We start from the raw sequence: 20408 nt of genomic DNA on the forward strand, positions 1-20408 counted from the left end.
TTTTTCTACCCCCAGAGAAAATGAAGTGTGGGCACTTCTAATTGAATCCATTGACATGTATGGTTTACTGGGAAAGTGAGAATACTTCAGAGCAGGCCCCACTACACACACAGGGCCGAGTCACCATTTAAAGAAAACGGGGTGTTGGTGCTAACAGCAGGAAACACGGCGGATCCATGTCAGGGATATCTCGTTTTCGCGCCGAAGACAAGGCTTTGTCTCTTTCAAGCGATGCATTAGATGGTTGGGTTCTCAACAAGTCACACTCCTTTCCCCTGCCAAGCTCTGAAATAAAATGCAAAGCAAAACAGATGAAGAGAGAACATCACCTCAGCCACTGCTGCTGATGATCATTTTGAAGACTGTGGCTTACACCTCAGAGCTCATGGGCTGGAATGCAAAAGGTCCTGCAGGAGTGCGCAGTCTGCAGGCGAAGCAGTTCTCCAGGGGGAGGAACGGAGTGATTGAGAGACAGACAGACAGAAACACACACCCAAGAAAGAGACGTGGATATCTGCTGGCTCCCCTGCCCACTTCTTCCTTCCAAACTTTCCAGTTAAATGCCCGGCTGGAACAGAAGGAGGAGAGCTAAGAGCACTGTGGTGCTGGCACTACTCCACGTGAAGGTCCTTCTCATTTCTGCTGTTGTTTAGTTGACGAGTCATGTGTGACTCTTTGTGACCCCCATGGACTGTGACCCACCAGGCTCCTGTGTCCATGGGATTTCCGAGGCAAGAAGACTGGAGCGGGTTGCTATTTTCTTCTCCAGGGGATCTTCCCGGTTCAGGGATCTAACCTGTACCTTCTGCATTGCCAGGTGGATTCTTTACCACTGAGCCTCCAGGGAAGTGCTGCTGCTGCTGCTAAGTCACTTCAGTCATGTCCAACTCTGTGCGACCCCATAGATGGCAGCCCACCAGGTTCCCCTGTCCCTGGGATTCTCCAGGCAAGCACAGGGAAGTGCAGATATACATAAAAGAAATAAAAGTGGAATATAACATAGATAAAACAGGGAAAGTTAGCTTTAAGGTGAAAGAAAACATCCCATCTTTGAGTCTTTCTCTAAACTGATATTCAAAAACTGGCTGACAGAATCCCGGACACACATGGCAATAAGGTGAGAATCTGCCACAGGGAAGCGGGGACCCAAGGCCGAAGCGACCCTGTCACCAATCCCCATGGAGAGCCCTTGAGAGTTTGCACCAGAGGCAAATTCCCTCCACCCTGCCCAGGGCTTCCGGATGGAGCTCCGACCTTAGAGGGCAGGGCAGGTTGACTCCCAGCCAAGCCAGCCCCTCCGGTCTCACCACCATGTTACCCATGTCCTTTTAATGAAGGATTCCGTTCAACACTTCTACCAAGAAGGCTCCTTCTAAAACCCCCTCAATAATTTGTCAAATGAACAGTTTGTAGCCTGAGATTCGTATTTGATAAAAGTCTTCTGCAAATATTTGTCTTTCATCATAACCATGAGAAGAAAACATCTTTAGCCAAGTCATTTCAGCACGTAGTATTCATGCATTTACGCAGGGCCTGGAGACGACTTTGGTGCAACTGTCGAGGGGGCCTGGGGCTCCCTCCTGTCTCTTCTGCATCCTCTTCTGCTCTTCGTCCTTCCCCTGAGACCAGCCGTCTGCCTTGGGGGCAGCTTTCAGCAGGGTGGCTGAGCACAGAGCAGAAATAACCTTCAAAACTGCTGCCTTCCTGCACAGACTTTCTAGAGATGCTCTAGTGATGCCTGGAACAGCCCCTCCCGCGTGGTGGGATAATTCTGGTGCACAGGTGAAGTCAACGCAGCAAACGGATTTCTCCCGACCTAGTTCTAGCATCATTCTAAGAGAGGCAGGATTTACCAAGGAGCCTCACAGCCAAACACCCCTGAAGAGGATGCTCGGTATTCAAGGAGCCATCTTTAAGACAGCCACCACTCCTGGACCAGTGGGACTTCCCCAGAGATACCAGTAGGTGGTCTGTGGAGAGAGAGAGAGAAAAGAAGGAGGAGAAAAAGAAAAAAGAAGACGGAGGAGAAGAAGAAGAGAGAGAGAAAGACGAAAGGAAGGGAAGGGAAGGAGAAAAGAAGCGAAGGAGAAAGGAACAGGCCGCGGGCCTGTCCACAGGGCGGACTGCAGGCTGGAGCCTCGAGAGGCACTGCAGGGGCTGTGCAGAGCCGCCTGCCACAGGATTCCCACAAAACGTCCCGGGTGGACAGAGGAACAGACCGCATCCTCTCTCCAGTGAGGCCCAGTCCACACCCCGGAGCACTTGATGCTGGGGATCGCACCGAGCTCGTCCCTCCACACCGCGTCGTTCACACGCACTGGCAGCCAGCCGAGGATTACGGAGCAGGGGACAGGTGACAGGATCCGAGGGGCACCTTAGAAGGATAGCTCGGGCCTCAGTTCAGATGAGGGAACAACGTCATTGCCGAACACTAAACAATGGTCCAAGCATGAAGTGGAATTTGTGCTTTCCCCAAAGTGCTTGTTCTGCTAACAAAATGCTAAAACCAGCAGCTGATACTTCTCACCCTTGTCTGTCCTCACTGACACCTTGGGAGGATGCGCTGACGTCAGTGCGGTCTGCAGCCAGGTAGCGTCTCAAGGTTGGAAAACTCCAAAGCAAACGCAGCCTGCGGTGGGGACAACTCACGGGGTTCGTGTCTGGAGCGTGCTGGTCCCGGAGGGGTTGACACTGGCCTGGTTCCCAACACCCAGTATCACCGCTCTGCAAGCCTCCAAATCCACTTTGCCCAGGAACGCTGAAACCACGGAAGCTGAGAGGTGCTTCGGGGTGGGGAGAAAAAGAGCACAGAGCTGGTGCTCGAGCCAAGGCAGCATCCCCTTCCTTCCGCACATCTGCCAGTGACGTGATGGGTCAAGAGAGCTGTCAAGTCATAAATTGCACACGGGAAGAAAATGCTGATTTTCACTCACAACGTAGACATGGAAGAGCAGCCTTACCCCCAGGTTTCTTCGCAAGTTCCCCATGTTTATATTTGCTGGATACACATTACAGCATGAATGCGATGAAACACATTCCAACACGCAGATGTAGGCAAAGCATCTTGCCACGCAAGCAAAGAGCTGACAATGTTAACACATTTAAAACGTTATCTGATGCATGTGGCACATTTCCTAAGACATCGACTACAGAAAACGGTTAAAATTTTTATGCATTTTTTTTCCTGCAAGGAATCAAATTTAGATTTGCATGCATTGCCTGGAATAGTAAGTAACTATTACTTATTGAATATTCTCATCTACCTTGATCATGGAGGATTCTTTTTTGTTTTATGTTATACAATTAGGGGAAACTTTCTAGAATGTTTTTATCTTTATAAATGTATTTTTCAAGTGCACACAGAAGTGCATTTAAATTTAGACCATGTGTATATTAGACCTAGTGTGCTCTTACACAGAAAAAATTAAGCGTGTAAACAGCCATTGACCAAGGTTTCCCATTATTATGCGAGCCTATTGTTTTGTATCCCATATACCTCCCTGGTTTGCTTCTGCTATTTCCTCCTATTGAAATGACTTGTCCCTGCTCTTCTCTGAATGTCCAAATGTAGCCTAACTCAAACGTCACCATCTGCAATCCACCTCTCCCAGCTCTGTTGAACTTAGTCCCTTCCTTAAACACTAATAGTCTGACTCTACTGTTCAGGGCAGTCTGCACTTTATTCTGGTGTTACTGTTTTCATTCTGAGAAGAACAATCCCTGAAGGTAGGATCTCAGTCACTCAGAAGAGTTGAGTTGAGTTCAGTTCAGTTCAGTCACTCAGTCATGTCCGACTGTCCGCGACCCCATGAATCACAGCACGCCAGGCCTCCCTGTCCATTACCAACTCCCAGAGTTCACTCAAGCTCATGTCCATAGAGTCGGTGATGCCATCCAGCCATCTCATTCTCTGTTGTCCCCTTCTCCTCCTACCCCCAATCCCTCCCAGCATCAGAGTCTTTTCCAGTGAGTCAACTCGTCGCATGAGGTGGCCAAAGTATTGCAGTTTCAGCTTTAGCATCAGTCCTTCCAATGAACACCCAGGATTGATCTCCTCTAGAATGGACACGTTGGATCTCCTTGCAGTCCAAGGGACTCTCAAGAGTCTTCTCCAGCACCACAGTTCAAAAGCATCAATTCTTCGGCGATCAGCCTTCTTCACAGTCCAACTCTCACATCCATACATGACCACTGGAAAAGCCATAGCCTTGACTAGATGGACTTTCGTTGGCAAAGTAATGTCTCTGCTTTTTAATATGCTATTTAGGTTGGTCATAACCTTCCTTCCAAGGAGTAAGCGTCTTTTAATTTCATGGCTGCAATCACCACCTGCAGTGATTTTGGAGCCCCAAAAAATAAAGAAGAGTACTCTTCATTAAATAGGTGCAAAGTGAATATCATCGTGATATAGGATGAATAGATACGAACTGAGAAAAACCCCCACAGAAATCCAAGAGCAGGTCCTAGAGCTGAAACAGCTCTAACACTTTTAAACGTACTAAATTTTCTCTGTCTAAACTGTCATAATCAATCAGTCCCAATTCTCTTTATAAGCTGAATATAAAAATCTTTGAATGGGAGTATGCCCTGTGTGCTAATCATTAAAAACTACAGATAAAGAGCTCATCAAAGAATAACTCTGAGAAATAAATGACATTAAAACAAATTACCATTTTAAGATTAGGAGAAGAGTAGACCATAGGATGCAGGAAATAGATGCGACCCTAAGAGATGTATGGCTAACACTTCTTGAGATGAATTGCTTTCCTTCCACTCTTTCATTCAACAAATATCTTGTTGTTGTTGCTGTTCAGTCCCTAAGTTGTGGCCGACTTTGCGACCTCGTGAACTGCAGCACGCCAGGCTTCCCTGCCCTTCACTGTCTCCTAGTGTTTGCTCAAACTCATGTCCATCAAGTCAATGGTCATCCAACCATCTCATCTTCGGCTGCCCACTTCTCCTGTCTTCAATCTTCAACCTCTGCTCCCATCGTTAGGGTCTTTTCCAACAAATATTTAGTGAACAGTTATATTAAGTCTGACAGTCTTCTTGCTGCTGAGCAGATGATGGTAAACAAATTCCCTGCTTACAGTCAGTTCAGTTCAGTTCAGTCGCTTAGTCGTGTCCGACTCTTTGCGACCCCATGAATCACAGCACACCAGGCCTCCCTGTCCATCACCAACTCCCAGAGTTCACTCAGACTCATGTCCATCGAGTCGGTGATGCCATCCAGCCATCTCATTCTCTGCCGTCCCCATCTCCTCCCGACCCCAATCCCTCCCAGCATCAGACTCTTTTCCAGTGAGTCAACTTGTCGCATGAGGTGGCCAAAGTATTGGAGTTTCAGCTTTAGCATAAGTCCTTCCAATGAACATCCAGGATTGATCTCTTTTAGAATGGACTGGTTGGATTTCCTTGCAGTCCAAGGGACTCTCAAGAGTCTTCTCCAACACCACAGTTCAAAAGCATCAATTCTTCGGCGATCAGCCTTCTTCACAGTCCAACTCTCACATCCATACATGACCACGGGAAAAACCATAGCCTTGACTAGACGGACCTTGGTTGGCAAAGTAATGTCTCTGCTTTTTAATATGCTATCTAGGCTGGTCATAACTTTCCTTCCAAGGAGCAAGCGTCTTTCAATTTCATGGCTGCAATCAGCATCCGAAGTGATTTTGGAGCCCAGAAAAATAAAGTCTGACACTGTTTCCACTGTTTCCCCATCTATTTCCCATGAAGTGATGGGACCAGATGCCATGATCTTCATTTTCTGAATGTTGAGCTTCAAGCCAAACTTTTCACTCTCCTCTTTCACTTTCATCAAAAGGCCTTTGAGTTCCTCTTCACTTTCTGCCATAAGGGTGGTGTCATCTGCATATCTGAGGTTATTGATACTGCTTACAGTAAACACACGTAAAATCAATAAGGTGCTGGTAAGCAGGGTGTGAGTTTGCATCGAAGGCTACCAAGAAAGACCTCTAGGACAGGTGGTCTTTGAACTGAGCCTTAGATGAAAAGGTGGTGGGAGCAGCAGCAACATCCAAAGAGGAATTTTCCAGGCCAGGGCACCGTGAGTACAAGTGCCCAGAGGCATGGAGGTTGCTTGGTTCTTGAGGAAAAGTAAGAGCCCATCATAGTTAAGACAGAGTGAAAAGGCAGAGGTTGGCAAGAGCTGGTGTGAACAGGTTGGGTAGCTGGCCATGCAGGGCCCTTGCAGGACACAGTTAAAGATTTGGGATTTTATTCTGTGAGAGATGGGCATCTGTTGGAGAGCTTGGGCAGTGGACTTAACGTGACTTGGATCTAGGTTGAGAAGGGTCCCTCTGGCTTCTGTGTGAAGATCAGGGTCAGCTAGGCTGGTGATGCCGAGTAGTGATGAAGTGTGGGAGTCATTTAGGACAGTACAGTAAGCCCCCTACATATGAACCTCCAGGTGGCCAACCTTCCAAGATACAAACTGCACTCCATCAACGTCAGACGTGCGTGACATAGCAGCCTGTCCTCCGTCTCCTGCCGCTGACGACCCTCCAGCTCCACCGTCTCCCGCCTCCGCCCCTTCCTCCAGTCAGGAGCCCTTCCTGCCTGATCACTGGATGCCAGCCCCTGTGTGCCCGCTGCTGTACTTAGCACTGTACTATTCAAGGTCCTGAACTATCAGATTAGCAATGCCTTCTTTAGTTTTTGTTTGCTTTTTATGTCTTATTTGCGTGAAAAGTATTATAAACCTGTTCAGTGAAAGTGTTAGTCGCTCAGTCTTGTCCGACTCTTTGTGACCCCGTGGACTGTATCCCGCCAGGCTCCTCTGTCCACGGGATTCTCCAGGCAAGAATACCGGAGTGGGTTGCCATTCTCTTCCCCAGGGTATCTTTCCCACCCAGGGATCGAACCCGAATCTCCTACATGGCAGGCAGATTCTTTACCATCTGAGCCACTAGGGAAGCCCAAACAAACTGGTTATAGTACAATACTATGTAGCCAATTGTGTTATCTGGGTCCCTAAGCTAACTTTGTTGGACTTACAAACAAATTGGATTTATGAGCATTCTCTCGGAATGGAACTCGTTCTTACGTAGGGCACTTACTGCAGAGCAGGAGACCTGGCAAGAGATGCAGGTCCTGGTGTCAGGGTAGGAGCTGTGGAGTGGTGAGAAGTGGCTGAATGCTGGATGCATTTTGTTAGAACCGAGGTCACATCATAGCTCAGCTGGTAAAGCATCCGCCCGCAATGCAGGAGATCCCGGTTCAATTCCTGGCTTGGGAAGATCCCCTGGAGAAGGGAACAGCTATCCACTCCAGTCTTCTGGCCTGGAGAATTCCATGGACTGTATTGTCCATGGGCGTCCGTAAGAGTCGGACATGACTGAGTGATTTTCACTTTCACGGTCACATTACTCTTTTAGGCTGTTACTAAGTAGGGTTCTACCAGAGGTAGATGAAAGAAAAGTTCCCTTTCTACTGGACTCTGTGATAACAATGCATCCTGGCAATCATGCCCCACCTCCCTCTCTGGGGCCTCCACTGTTAGGATTAACCCCTGTTCTCAGAGACGCGTGGGTGACAGGCTTTGTGTCAGAAGTCAAGCCAGACCCCAGAGCTCCAAAGCTGCTGTTCCTTCCACTCAGTCTCATGGTTTCCAATTGTCTTCCGCATACCTAAGAGGAATTTTGATCAGAAAGGCCGTATGTAAAGTACTTTTTTCAGCATGAGGAAAAGTTCTGAATATTAACTAAGTGGTTAACTTCATAAAAAATCACTAGCATCTTATTTTCAAAAGGCTAGTGTACTGAATTTTAGCAATACTCTTATAGGCCCCAAGCAATAATGCAGTAATTTATATCTGAGCAGTTTTAGTGAGTTCACTGTGTGGAGGAGTGCTCACATTCAGTAAGTGATATTTTCTCTGCTGCCTTGTTTTGAAATATGTGTCTACATTTTGAATGTTATTAAAAGCCTACCTGAAAATGCCATTTAAGAAACTCTAAGAGTACAAATGTGAGTTTGTTGCTATTCCTGACGATATACATATTTATTTATCCTGAAATATTAGCCAATGATGTCTTTTTTTTAATCCTGAAACATTTCTCAATCACCTACGCGTTTACTGTCAGTCATTAACCAGGCCTCTCACAGGCCTGATGGTTCAGCCGGTAAGGAGTCTGCCTGCAATGCAGGAGACACAGGAGATGTGGGCTTGACCCCTGGGTTGGGAAATCCCCTGGAGAGGAACTGCCAGCCCACTCCAGTAATTTCTTGCCTGGAGCATCCCTCGGACAGAAGAGCCTGGTGGGCTACCGTCCATGGGCTTGCAAAGAATCAGACACAACTGAGCACAAGACAAGACGAATAGGTTTTTATGATAACAGGATTGTGCTAGACAGTGCTTTTTATCGTAACGTTAGGACTCTAACCAATTCTTTCCTTCCTGTTCTTGAATAAGAATTTAACTGTTCTTAGAGAGTCTTGGTTGCTGTTATATTTAGAATGCATGATGCAATTACCCATATTTTGAACAAGAAATATGGACATTGACATTAAAAAGGCTTCCCCCTCACATATTGTGAGTCATTTTTCCTCCACTAGACTTTTTCCTGCATATTTCTCCTAGCCCCACACCTGACTCGGAAAAGACTCTCAGCCTCTTGAGTCAAGAATTTATTTCTTCCCCTTCCCCATCCCATCCTCCGGAAGCTCAAACTGAATTGAATGCATTCTGCATCTGTGCATGGTCCTGCGGTTCGTATTTTGGCCTGGAGGTAGGAAGAATAATCTAGAACTTGGACACAGCTCCTGCTCTCTGAAGACCTGACTCCTGAATAAGCCTTCAGGTGACATGATCTGAAGAAAGGCCTGCCATTCAGCTGAGGGGCTAAATAATGACACTTGATGAAGTCTACCAAGTTCTTCTTTTTTAAAAGCTAATTTTGATTGGAGTATAGTTGCTTTACAGTGTTGTCTTAATTTCTGAAGTGGAGAGGTGAAAGTTGCTCTTTGCCACCCCATGGACTATACAGTCCATGGAATTCTCCAGGCCAGAATACTGAAGTGGTTAGCCTTTCCTTTCTCCAGGGGATCTTCCCAACCTAGGTATCAAACCCAGGTCTCCCGCATTGCGGGCGGATTCTTTACCAGTTGAGCCCCAAGGTTAAGTCCAAGTATACTGGAGTGGGTAGCCTATCCCTTCTCCATCAGATCTTCCCAACCCAGGACGCGAACTGGAGTTCACTTCCTGCATTGCAGTATAGTTGCTTTGCAATGTTGTGTTAATTTCTACTGTAAGCATAATTAATCAGCTATATGCATACATATATCCCTTCTTTCTTGGATTTTCCTCCCATTTAGGTCATCCAGAGCACCGAGCAGAGTTTCCTGTGCTAAAATGAGTATTTTTCCAAGTGTCTAAAGGGAATTTTTAACCATCTTTTGTTTCATCAAAGATGAATTCTGTCATCTCTTTTCATGGTCCTCAGCATACTGCTAATCCTGGATAGCAGGAGAATTTGCAGATGTGAGTCAGGGATTTTCAAGGTTCTATTGAGATACAGAAAGGAGTGCTTCTATTTAAATAAGAGTGGTCACCCAGGGTGCTCAGGATGACTGTGCACACTTGTTAGGAGCAGTCTCATCGGTTAGAGGGTGTCTGGGGCGCCTTTGGGCCTTCCCAGGTGGCACAGTGGTAAAGAATCCATCTGCCAATGCAGGAGATGTGAGTTTGGTCCCTGGGTAGGGAAGGTCCCCTGGAGAAGGACATGGCAACGCACTCCAGGACTCTTGCCTGGGAAATTCCATGAATTCCATGACAGAGGAGCCTGGTGGGCTGCAGTCCACAGGGTCACAAAGAATCAGACATAACTGAGCAACTGCGCACACACACGCAGGGTGCCTTCCAGTGAGAAACCTTCAGGGTCCCACACAGATGTTAAAGGGACTCTTCCTCTCTTAGAAGATGCTAGAATGGAGGTGTGTAGATTCCCTGTATGTAGGATAAAATGATTTATCCTGTCAGAGTCACTGAGTCTCAGACCCACCTTTTGCCTACTGGATTATCTGAAAGTCAGACAAGCTTCAACCCTAATGGCTTATTTTAGTCATTCCCCACAGATCATGTAAGAGGAGAAATCAGAGTCTATTATGCTCCGGGTCTTCCGCTTCTCCTGATCTGCTTTCAGTACTTACACTAAACACGAAGGAAGACTACAATGAAATGGCTATTTGGTCCTTTTGTTAGGTTCCAGGGTCCGACGTTTTCTAATCCCAGAAACAAAAAAGTACATTGCCGCTCAAAACCACAAACATCTCAAACATCTAAGTTTATGAAACCAGTAATTCACTTTAGACATATTTTCTCATAGAGCTTTAAGGCCATAACCAAACAATTCCTCTTGAAATCACACGGAGAAATTTAGTCATATAATATAAAAACTAAGGAAGTTCTCTTTGTATAATATAATGACAGTAAATTTCACAATCTGAATAATGTTAACTTTGTAGGAGTTAATTATTAAAAAATTATGGCTGTATTATATGCAATTAATTGTGCTTTATACCGAAAAAAAAATCAGTGTTGAATGTTTGCTTAGTAAACATTGTTAAAGCAAGAATTTTTATTATATGAAATTATAAATTAAACTCGTGTGCCAAATTTGGCTTGAGGATGGCTTATTGCCACTGAATTTACAAGAGAAAGTGCAAAACTTACCAAAAAGAAAAAGAATTTATGGTTTTCCTAGTCAATGCATCTATTTTTCCCAGATATATAAATGGTTGCGGATTCTATTCCCATCCTGTGAAATGTGGACCCCAGTGAAGCAACAGGGCCTGCCAAATGAAAGGGCACACACCCTGTTTACAGGAGTAATAGGTACTTACTTAGGGAATGAGGGCTCCGCAGGAACGGCTGGGTTCACTTGGGTCCGATTCTGCCTGTACAGCTGACTTGCCTATTAATGCCACTTCAGTACCAGTGAGCTGAAACCTTTAGGTATATTTTACCCATGCAGAATAGAAAGGTAGAAGTGACCCGCATCAGTTCTTAAAAGTTACTTGTGCATCACTGTAGGTCGCTCCCATGGAAAATTTACGACCCATGTTTTTAAAGTTTCAGTAAATCTTTTATCTGAAAGCCAGTAAAATTCAACAAAATGCACGGTACACCCTTAGATTTTCTAAACAACTTATAAGTAAATTCACAATTCCTTTAAAAGTTAGGAATTCTTTTAAGCACCATCATTCAAATTTTTTCATTTAAATAGTAATATTCACTTGAAAATGTAACTTATACTTTAAAATTGCATTTGCCATTAAATATCCTCAGATTTTATAAAGCAGAAGTAAATCAGTTTCCAAATATATCATGGATGAAATAGACTTGACCTGTTAAACCGCCAAGACACACTTTATGCTTTTACTTTCTAAAATTAAAATTTATAAACATAATTTCCCCTCCAGCAAAGCCAATTTGGTTTCCTTTGAACGAAGAAGAAATGTAACTGGTAGGTCAGGAAGGAAAAAAGAAGGGCATTAATTGAGTGGCAGTGACAGTTCACTCTTACGCTCTCAGTGTAAAGTAAAAAAATAGAAAGAAGTCGATCTTGATATCTCAGGCACTTCCTGTTATTACAGAAGAATCAGCATTCCTACTATTGACAGACCATACAACTGTCCAGGTGTGACCTATATTTATGCTGCAAAGACAATTTTAATTGTTACCTCAATGGAGGGCCTATCACAGCCGTCACTTGTTCATGCTTCAGAACGTGCTTAAAAACCGCCCTTCAATCTTAATCATTTCTGCTGCTAGCTCATTATGAACAAAATAATAGATTTTCCAGCGAGGGGTTCAATGTGCATCGCAAGTTGCAGTGTTTAGAAAGATGACAATGGCAGGAAGTATACCGAGATGCGCCAACTAAAGCACACAAAAATGCAAGACAGAAAGCTCTCCAGAAACCTGGGTGAAGTTTGAAAGCACTTCCTTGTTTTGAGAAGTATGGAAGAGTCTCAGTTCTGTTTGATTGTAGCGATGATGCTTAAGAGGGAGCAGGCAAGGTCATGTCGAAACTGCCAAATTCTGTCAAAAAATGTGTACCCTGAACTCTTTCCTAGCCAAGTCTTAACAGACATTGCCCAGTTCACACCTGACAGTCACAAAAGAAATCTCCCAGCTTTGTATGGAGACTTACTGGGTACCACGTAGACCACAGTAAGGCCTAAAGCTGTAAGAAGGCAGCCGTCTCTCAATAATCAATAAACAACTCTTCCAGCTTCCATTCATACCCATATATTTTATCTCTCTGAAATAGCTTTCAGAGAAAATTTGCAAAGGACTGAATACACACTTAAATACACACACACATAAAACAGAAGAGGGAAAGGCCAAAGTCAGGAGATAGATGTTCAGCTTTTCCTGAGGCAGTTTCCTAAAAAGGAAATAGAAGCTAGAAAAGGGTGATGAGCACTCATCAAGAGAACGTTTATATGATGAACAGACAGATGAGTGAAATTCACATACATACACAAACCGCTTGAACCGAGGGACGTTACTCCTAGAATGTTTATGCAGGTCTAACTTGCAAGTTTGCTTTATATATTTTAGCTCTTTACTTGAAATACTGACCTGGGCCCAGTATGATACTAAGGTTACTATCTGTAATTTTTTTTGTCTTTCATATCTCATTTTTAAGAAACTTTAGTTAGTGGTTTCCTACGAAAGCAAGAGGATTTACTGACTTTGTCACAATCGTGAGTTTATTGTTCTCTTGATAAATACATCAGATTTTCTCAGGTGCATGTAAAGACATTGTGCTCTGATGAAGTCCAGGAAAGGAGAGAAACTATTACTCTTACCAGACTTTGCTAATTCTGTTCAACCAAACCGACCTAAGGAATAAGCATAACCATATCTTGGAGGCTCTGGGGTCTTCACTGAACAATGTAACTCATATCATCAACACAATCTTTATGACGAAACATTTCTAAGAACAACTTAAATATTGTGACAAGGATGTGCAATAATGAGTCTGCCTGTGAAAATCATTATTTTTTAACGTATCATCATTGTTTCCATATGACTAAAATGTATGGTTAACAGTAGAGAGTTTATAATTCATACTTGAAAATCTTCCAAGAAGATACTCAGCTAAAATTTTTGGAAAAATATTTTGTTTTCCAAAGCATCAATTTCCAAATGGCATAATTCTACTACCTGGCCTTTCCTTTTCTTTCCATAGGCTCAAACAAAGAGAACAGTACTTTTTGTCTGTAATTTAAAATTCATTAACTTGTGCTTTCCTTACAAAATGATTCTGAATAGCTAGTATACTCCTAATAGTCAATATACAGTCCATCCTATACTTAATAAAAATTCCAAATAAGTACACTTCAAATTTTAATCACTGTAAATCATTACAAAGCTTTCTTGCTCTTTTACAAACTTGCTAACATTTTGCAGCTTACAAAATGTCTTAGTTTTCACTTGCAATTAGCGCAGCTTCACTCACTCCAACTCAGTTATTTCTCTAAACTTAAGATATCCATTGGATGGGTTCCAGTTTCCACAACAAATAGAAGATTCTGGAGATAAAGTGTTTCCTGTTTACTTTGCTTCATCCATGTATATGTAAAACATGAAACAATTTATATTTACTTTTAACTGGAACTAATAAGCTCTGAGTATAACACCTCTGCTTTAAATTTATATCTACTGCAGATTAGCTAAGAAAACAATACATTTGGCTTTCAGTTTTGAGATCGATTAGGTGGATGCAAAATCCTCTAATCCGGGTACCCAAGACACTGCATTTTTCTAGTGCTGGGATGAGACTTACTGGGAGCTTACCATGAAGGTACATCCCTCTGGCTGTGTGATACACTGTAGATTTCATTACACTAGACTAGTCAAAATTCATCCTTTAATTTGCATCCTTAATCCTTTAATAAATCCTGTAATACATCTGAAAACACTTGCATTTCCTCACTTCTGCCATCATTCCTTATTCTCCTATTCATCCCACAAAACCAGAAAGAAACATTCCAAGAAATTTAATTTTACACTGAACCGTTCTCAAAGAGTCACCTTTAAAATTTAACAGCAACAACAACAAAAAATCTCACTTATAAGGACCAAGTCACTTGTACCTCAAAATTAACTGCACACTGAGCGGCTGACTCTGTACAAAAATCCCCAAATTCAAATCAAGCCCAGCGTTTTCTAAGAAGCAGGGGAACCACACGTCACATCAGTTTGCGGCGTTCAAGGTCAGACCTCAGCTCAGACAGTCCCCACTCTGCGATACAGCTGGACAATAAAGACACATTACTTCCCTAGGAAGCTGGTCTGGAGCCGTAATGACAAGTGGGCCAAGTGGCCCAGGGATCTTTATTTCTGTCTAATGACTGGTGCATTTAGTTTGCCTGAGACCTTGTGAATATATACCCCTCCCCAATAAAGCAATCTTACACACACCAAGGTTTTCCCACTGTTTTCATTTCCAGAAGTGAAATGGGCTCAAACATTTCCTAATCATGTTGAAAAACAAGAAAACTTTGTCATCCTTCCTATTTACTTCTGGAAAATCTATATTCCAGGAAAGAATGCTTTTCTGCCTAAATCTTAAAAAGAGTATGAGGCGCACTCCCAGATACTAACCGGGGGAGAAGTGACTATTCTGTGAGCGTGACCGTGTGTGTAAATGGTCAGGGGTCACCTTGCAACGTAAAGTGAAGGATCATTTACCCTGGACTTGAAAGCATCTACCAAAACTGAGCCGCCCTCTGTATAACCATGGTTGTTTCGTTTCCCAGGTTTCTGTGTATATGTTACTGTTTCAGTTTCATGTGTCAGCAAATGTCTGTTTACCCGGCTTCCTGTTATTAATTATGGGAAGCAGGTTTTCTTGAAGTACATTAGAGGCTCTTTCAAGTCTCCTCCAGACAAGGCAAGACATTGGTGATTCCTTTAATGTTTGTACAAAGCCGGAAATGGAGTTAAAATACATTGTTGCCTTGTATAGCTTACAACTGCTTATCTCTCACAGAGGGGTGGGGTAAAGACAGAAATGATAATAATAAGAAAAAGCAAATCATAGCAGTTTCTATTCCCATCTCTAGACACTGAGATAACAGAATTGGATACGTTCTTCACAACGATTAATTAACAGATCACAGCATGAAGTCTGAACTCTAAACGCTGGCAAAAATGTTTCCAAGATCAACTCAAATTGTTAAGTGCTCAAAGACAGGAAGAGAGGTTCCAGTGTAAAGTTATCTATAAAGAAACAAAAATACTGACCTGATTTCTGTTGTATTACCAAGCTTTTCCTAGAGAAACATCTGGTCCGTCCATCTAGCTCTCTGCCTTTGAAATAGGAGCAAATATACTTGCATGTGTTCAAATCCTAAAGGAGCCAAAACATCTGGAAGTTTTAGAAGAAAAGCAAAATAGTTATGGGGGGAAATCCAGATTAAAAAATGCAGATGTTTAATTTACCTGTCAGTTACGTTAGGAGGAAAGAAGGGCAGAAATAACCAGAAGCCACTGGTGGAAAATTAAAATCGTTTCATGAGCCAATGCCAAGCTAAAAGCAGTGAAAACTGTAACAGAATATGGACAGGGGCTTTCTCAACTGAGATCTGAAAATGTTACCATGTGCAATTTTGTAAATTAGCCATTTCCAAAAAAAAAAAACCTTTTGCATTAAAGCACAATAAAAGTTCTTCAGACTCTCCTCTCTCTCTTTGGTCGTTAATTCAGGCACTTAGGCAAAATTTGGCTTTCATGAGAGACAAACTCTCCCCGCTCCGTGCTCCTCGCCCCCTTTCTGAGACCCCCTAATACTGCTGAGTGGCCAGAAATTACAGATGCAAAGGGAAGCTGACAAGTGAGGGCCAGGCCCCTCCCCCCGAGCTTAGACAGTCAAAGCCGCTGCCAGAACATGCCTGAGAGCAGGGAGCGCAGAGACAAAGACACAAAGATTCCATTTTCTCAGTGAAAATCGACTTCATGTGCAAAACACTAGTGAGAAAAATGGAAAGCTGACACATATGTGCAATTTTCGAGAGGCAGGGCTGGATCTTTCAAGAAGATTGAAATTGCATTTGATTGCATCAAAACCCTAACAAATGTTGTTTAACCTAAAAAGTCTTTTCAGTCTGTAAAAAGACATTCAGTGGCAAGATACTTTATTTTTTTCTTTTTAAGCACATGGTGCAAAAGGAAAAAGAGTCTTGAGCTCAGTAGAGAGACGTTGATCTCATCCTACTGCTGCATCAAGAATTAACCCTGGTTCAGTTCACAGGGTCTACAGAATAAAAGGGAAAGTTTAAAAAAAAAGAAAGAAAATACTCTATTAAATCAAAAGGTTCAGAGAGATAATATTAAATCCTTATGAGTATGTTTTCTATAAAAAGAATCCCCTCCCAGCAGCCCCAGGGTATCATTACTGGAGAGGCAGCAAGTGGTTTATTAGAGATTCAAACCGTGGCATCTGAGCCTTGCCAAGCATGCAAGTTGTAGCCTGTGAGCCCCTGGCTCCCACAGTCCCTCGGCATCTCGCAGTGAGTGCTGTCTGCCTGGCCTCGCCCTGCACCCCGCTGCGTGTAGGTGCAGCGGCTGGGACCAGCAAACAAAGAAAGAGCATCCTCAACTGCTATGGAAGCTCATGGTTTTCTTCTTCCCTAAATTCTCTCAGAGCTGAAAAGAGAAATGTGAGAGGAAAAAAAAAAAAAAAGAAATCACAGCATGAATTAGGGAATTAGTTTAAAACATATCTTCAAGTGATACTCTAAGTCTGTTGTAAGTCCCTATAGAGGGCAAGAGAGGGAGAGAGACAGAAAGGTCAAAGTCCGTCATAACCATTTAAAGCAAGGGAGGGGGCTTCCCCCGCCTGCCTTCTTAGATTGCCAGCAATGCTGCATCTGTGTGCTTCTTTCGATCCGTACACCATGCAAACACATTCAGTTGCATATGGAAACTGACCATGTGACCACCTTTAGACAGGAGAGAACACTAGAAGAAGATTTAAATGAACCAGTCGGTAGAGTTTTGTTTTACTTAAATATCATGGGCTTTGACCAAGTGCTCCACTGAAACCTTTAGTAAACATTTCTCTCCCAAATTAAGTCTGTTTTCATCCCCAGTCCAAACCGTTCAATAGTTCTCTGTTCTTCATAAATGGGTTCAATCCTTGCGGGATACTTGGGATGGGCTTAAAATATACTGGGAAGTGTCAGACCATTAATAGCTTAAAATGTAATTAATAGCAGTTGTCAGTCTTCATTTAAAAAATTTGCAATATTTTTTTTAAAAAATTGAGAACACCCATTGTCCTCTATCACTCCCTTCTAAGTTCTTGCTATTCTTATAGTTCTTTAATTAATAGGACTAGTGGAGAGAAAAGGCAACTAAAACTTAACTGCAAAGGATGACTGAGAGGAAAAGGAGAGAGTTAGATAAGTTCTATGACCATTGACAGGTTTCACACAAGCCCTTTATTGTAAATTTTTAAAAATTCAAGTCAGGATACTTTCTAGCTTTCCTTTCTAATCAAATCAAAATACAGGAAACTTATAACATGAGTCCATAACATTGAGGTTTTATTTGTGGCATTAACAGTGATCTAACTGCCCCTGCTGCTGCTGCTGCTGCTAAGTCACTTCAGTCATGTCCGACTCTGTGTGACCCCATGGATTGCAGCCCACCAGGCTCCTCCATCCATGGGATTTTCTAGGCAAGAGTACTGGAGTGGCTTGCCATTGCCTTCTCCATCTAACTGCCTCTGCTGCTGCTGCTAAGTCACTTCTAGCACCCGCTTATTTGCCATGAAAAGGGAATAAGGTGGATGGAGTGCTTGTTTGGGAGTTTGGGAGCATAACTTAAAAAAAACTTTTTTTTAATTGAAGTATAGTTGATTTAAAAGGTTGTGTTAATTTCCACTGTCCAGCAAAGTGACTCAGTTATACACATATATACACCCTTTTATTACATTCTTCTCCATTTGGTTTATCACAGGATATTGAATATAGTTCCCAGTGCTGTACGGTAGGACCTTGTTTATCCATCCTATGTATATAACAGTTTACACCTTCTAATCCCAACCTCCCACTCCACCCTCCCTGAAACCTCCCTTCTTGGCAACTACAGACCTGTTCTCTAGGCCTGTGAGTCTGTTTCTGCTTCATAGACAGGTCCATTTGTGGCATATTTTAGATTCTACATACAAATGATATCATACAATATTTGAGTTTTTATTTCTGACTAATTCACTTCACATGATAATCTCTAGGGCCCTCCATTTTCCTGCAAATGGCGTGATTTCATTCTTTTTCAGGCTGAGTAGTAGTCCATTGCAAACGTGTATCATATCTTGTCACCCCTTCATCTGTCGTTAGACATTTGCACTGTTTCCATGTCTTGGCTATTGTGAATAGTGCTTCAGTGAAGATGGGGCACATGTATCTTTTTGAACTAAAGCTTTCTACAGGTAGATGCCTAGGAATAGGATTGCTGGACTACACGGCAGCTCTATTTTTAGTTTTTAAAGGAACCTCCATACTGTTCTCCAGAGTGGCTGCACCCACGTACATCCCCAACAGTGTAGGAAGTTTCCCTTTTCTCCACGCCTTTGGGCACACAACTGTTTATGCATATTCAGTCACGCTGTAATTTTAGTGAGCTCAGAGCCCCAGTTTCCCAATTATGAGGAATTTTGCCAATCATAGAAAACTGTTTGAGGGTAAAACTACAAATGCCACATGGACTCCAAAATGCAGACATATGTGTGTGCACAGGGGCAGGGGGCATGTTCAATTCCAGTCCTGTCGGAAAACTTTAAAATTTCACATGAAGAACAATTTGGTGTCATGAACAGAGACAGGAAGTTCCTTATACATTTAGTAAAATAAATCAGCCAAAAATCTCGGCTATCACCATACCTCAGAGCGGTTGATGGGTGTATCCGTGGCCTTTTCAGAGTGCTTCAGCCTTCCGTGATGTTAAAGCTGACGCTGTGATTTTGAATTTCTTAAAGCATATCTGACACATCTCTTTAAATGAACTGTTTCTCCACTTGTTAGCAGCTTTCCTCCAGTAGGTGGCTGTGCACAGAGTAGCTGGGTGAGCCCCCACAAAGCAGAGTGGCCCCAGCCCGGCCCCTCCCTGCTCCCCGGCTGAAAACAGGAGCTGTGCTAAGCTCCTTTCCCCAGCGCCACACCCACAGCCTCTGCCGGGGAGCCCCTCTGGTGGCAGGGGGAGACTCGAGGGTGTCCATCACCCCTCCTTGTAGCGTCCTCCTTTGCCTGTGCCCCTGAACAGGCTCGAGAGCCTCACCCCAGGTGCCTAGGAGCACAGAAGTGTGGGAAGGAACGCACCGTTACGTGGACAGAGAACAGGAATCGTCTTTTAAAATAAAAGTAGCAGAGATACATTGTTAAAGAGGGCATGCACTGTCTAACTGAAGATCAACAAACTCATAAACCCGCAGCACTGTCTTTTACAATATTTTTTAAAACAAGATACCAGGGTTCTCTGGTTCCACAGTAGAAAGGGGGTGGGGGAAGCACGTTAGTTTGTCTTCAATTAGTTTAAATGAAAGGAAGAAACCACATTGCTTAATCACATTCAGTATTTCCATTTTTGAAAATTCAACCATTATTGTGGACTAGAAGAATGATAGAGATATAATGCAGTATTGTTTAGATAGATAAATTAGTCTCTTTAGAGAAATTAGATGATAAAAGTAAAGCAAATATATTTAATGGGTTTGGGGATGAAATCTAGATTTATTTATCAATTGAGCTAATAGTATTTAATATTTTAAAATCTTTTTACACATGGGAAATACATCTAAAGGAAAACTAATCTTTATAATTAATTAACCTAGTGGAGGTTGGCAAAACTATCTGTTTTTTCTTTTCAGGGGTCTCTGCTTGTTACTTTATGGGGGAGGAGTGGCATGCAATGCTTTCTGGGTTAAATCGGTAACCCTAACAATGGGAAAATTTAGGATATGAAAAGTTGGCAGATCTCTATGGATTGCCGGATTGGAGAACATTTCTGTAAAAAGATAAAAATCAATTTTGGCTATTTGGCTTTCCATGACCTGAGCTTTACATAGTATCTTTGTTCTGTACAGGGATCATGGCAAAATTACCAACAAGTCCATAAAGGAAACTGAAGGCAGTTTGATCTACACCTTCAATGACAGTCCCACAAAGGCTGAAGAAATATGCTACATCTCCAAAGACACATACCTCTAAAGAACATAGTCATGCCCTAAAATTAGGACATGATTCAGGTACGATGTTTCTTTTTGTTCGGTTGAAATGCTTTGTTCTATTGTGGATAATTTCTTCTCCCCCCACCCCAGCCTCCCTCTCTCTTTTCTTCTTCTCATTAACATATGTCCTTTATAACG

At 42.9% G+C, this 20408-nt stretch overlaps 2 long non-coding RNA genes across 2 annotated transcripts in view; one reads left to right on the plus strand and one right to left on the minus strand.

Moving 5' to 3' along the window:
* LOC129551206 (uncharacterized) overlaps window positions 1–20408 on the plus strand; it is an 86110-nt gene that overhangs the window by 24692 nt on the left and 41010 nt on the right. The window contains exon 2 of the long non-coding RNA XR_008685003.2: window positions 20127–20288. This is a non-coding gene — a long non-coding RNA (uncharacterized LOC129551206). The remainder of the gene's footprint in view (window positions 1–20126; window positions 20289–20408) is intronic.
* On the minus strand, window positions 168–19093 carry LOC148775071 (uncharacterized). The gene is made up of 3 exons (XR_016039552.1): window positions 18928–19093; window positions 15287–15410; window positions 168–285 (listed from the first exon to the last, which is right to left on the minus strand). It is a non-coding gene; the product is annotated as an uncharacterized LOC148775071 (long non-coding RNA).

The sequence above is a fragment of the Moschus berezovskii genome, chromosome 17, assembly GCF_049115385.1.
Source record: "Moschus berezovskii isolate FMDL1 chromosome 17, NW_MosBer_1.0, whole genome shotgun sequence".
Taxonomy (NCBI): Eukaryota; Metazoa; Chordata; class Mammalia; order Artiodactyla; family Moschidae; genus Moschus; species Moschus berezovskii.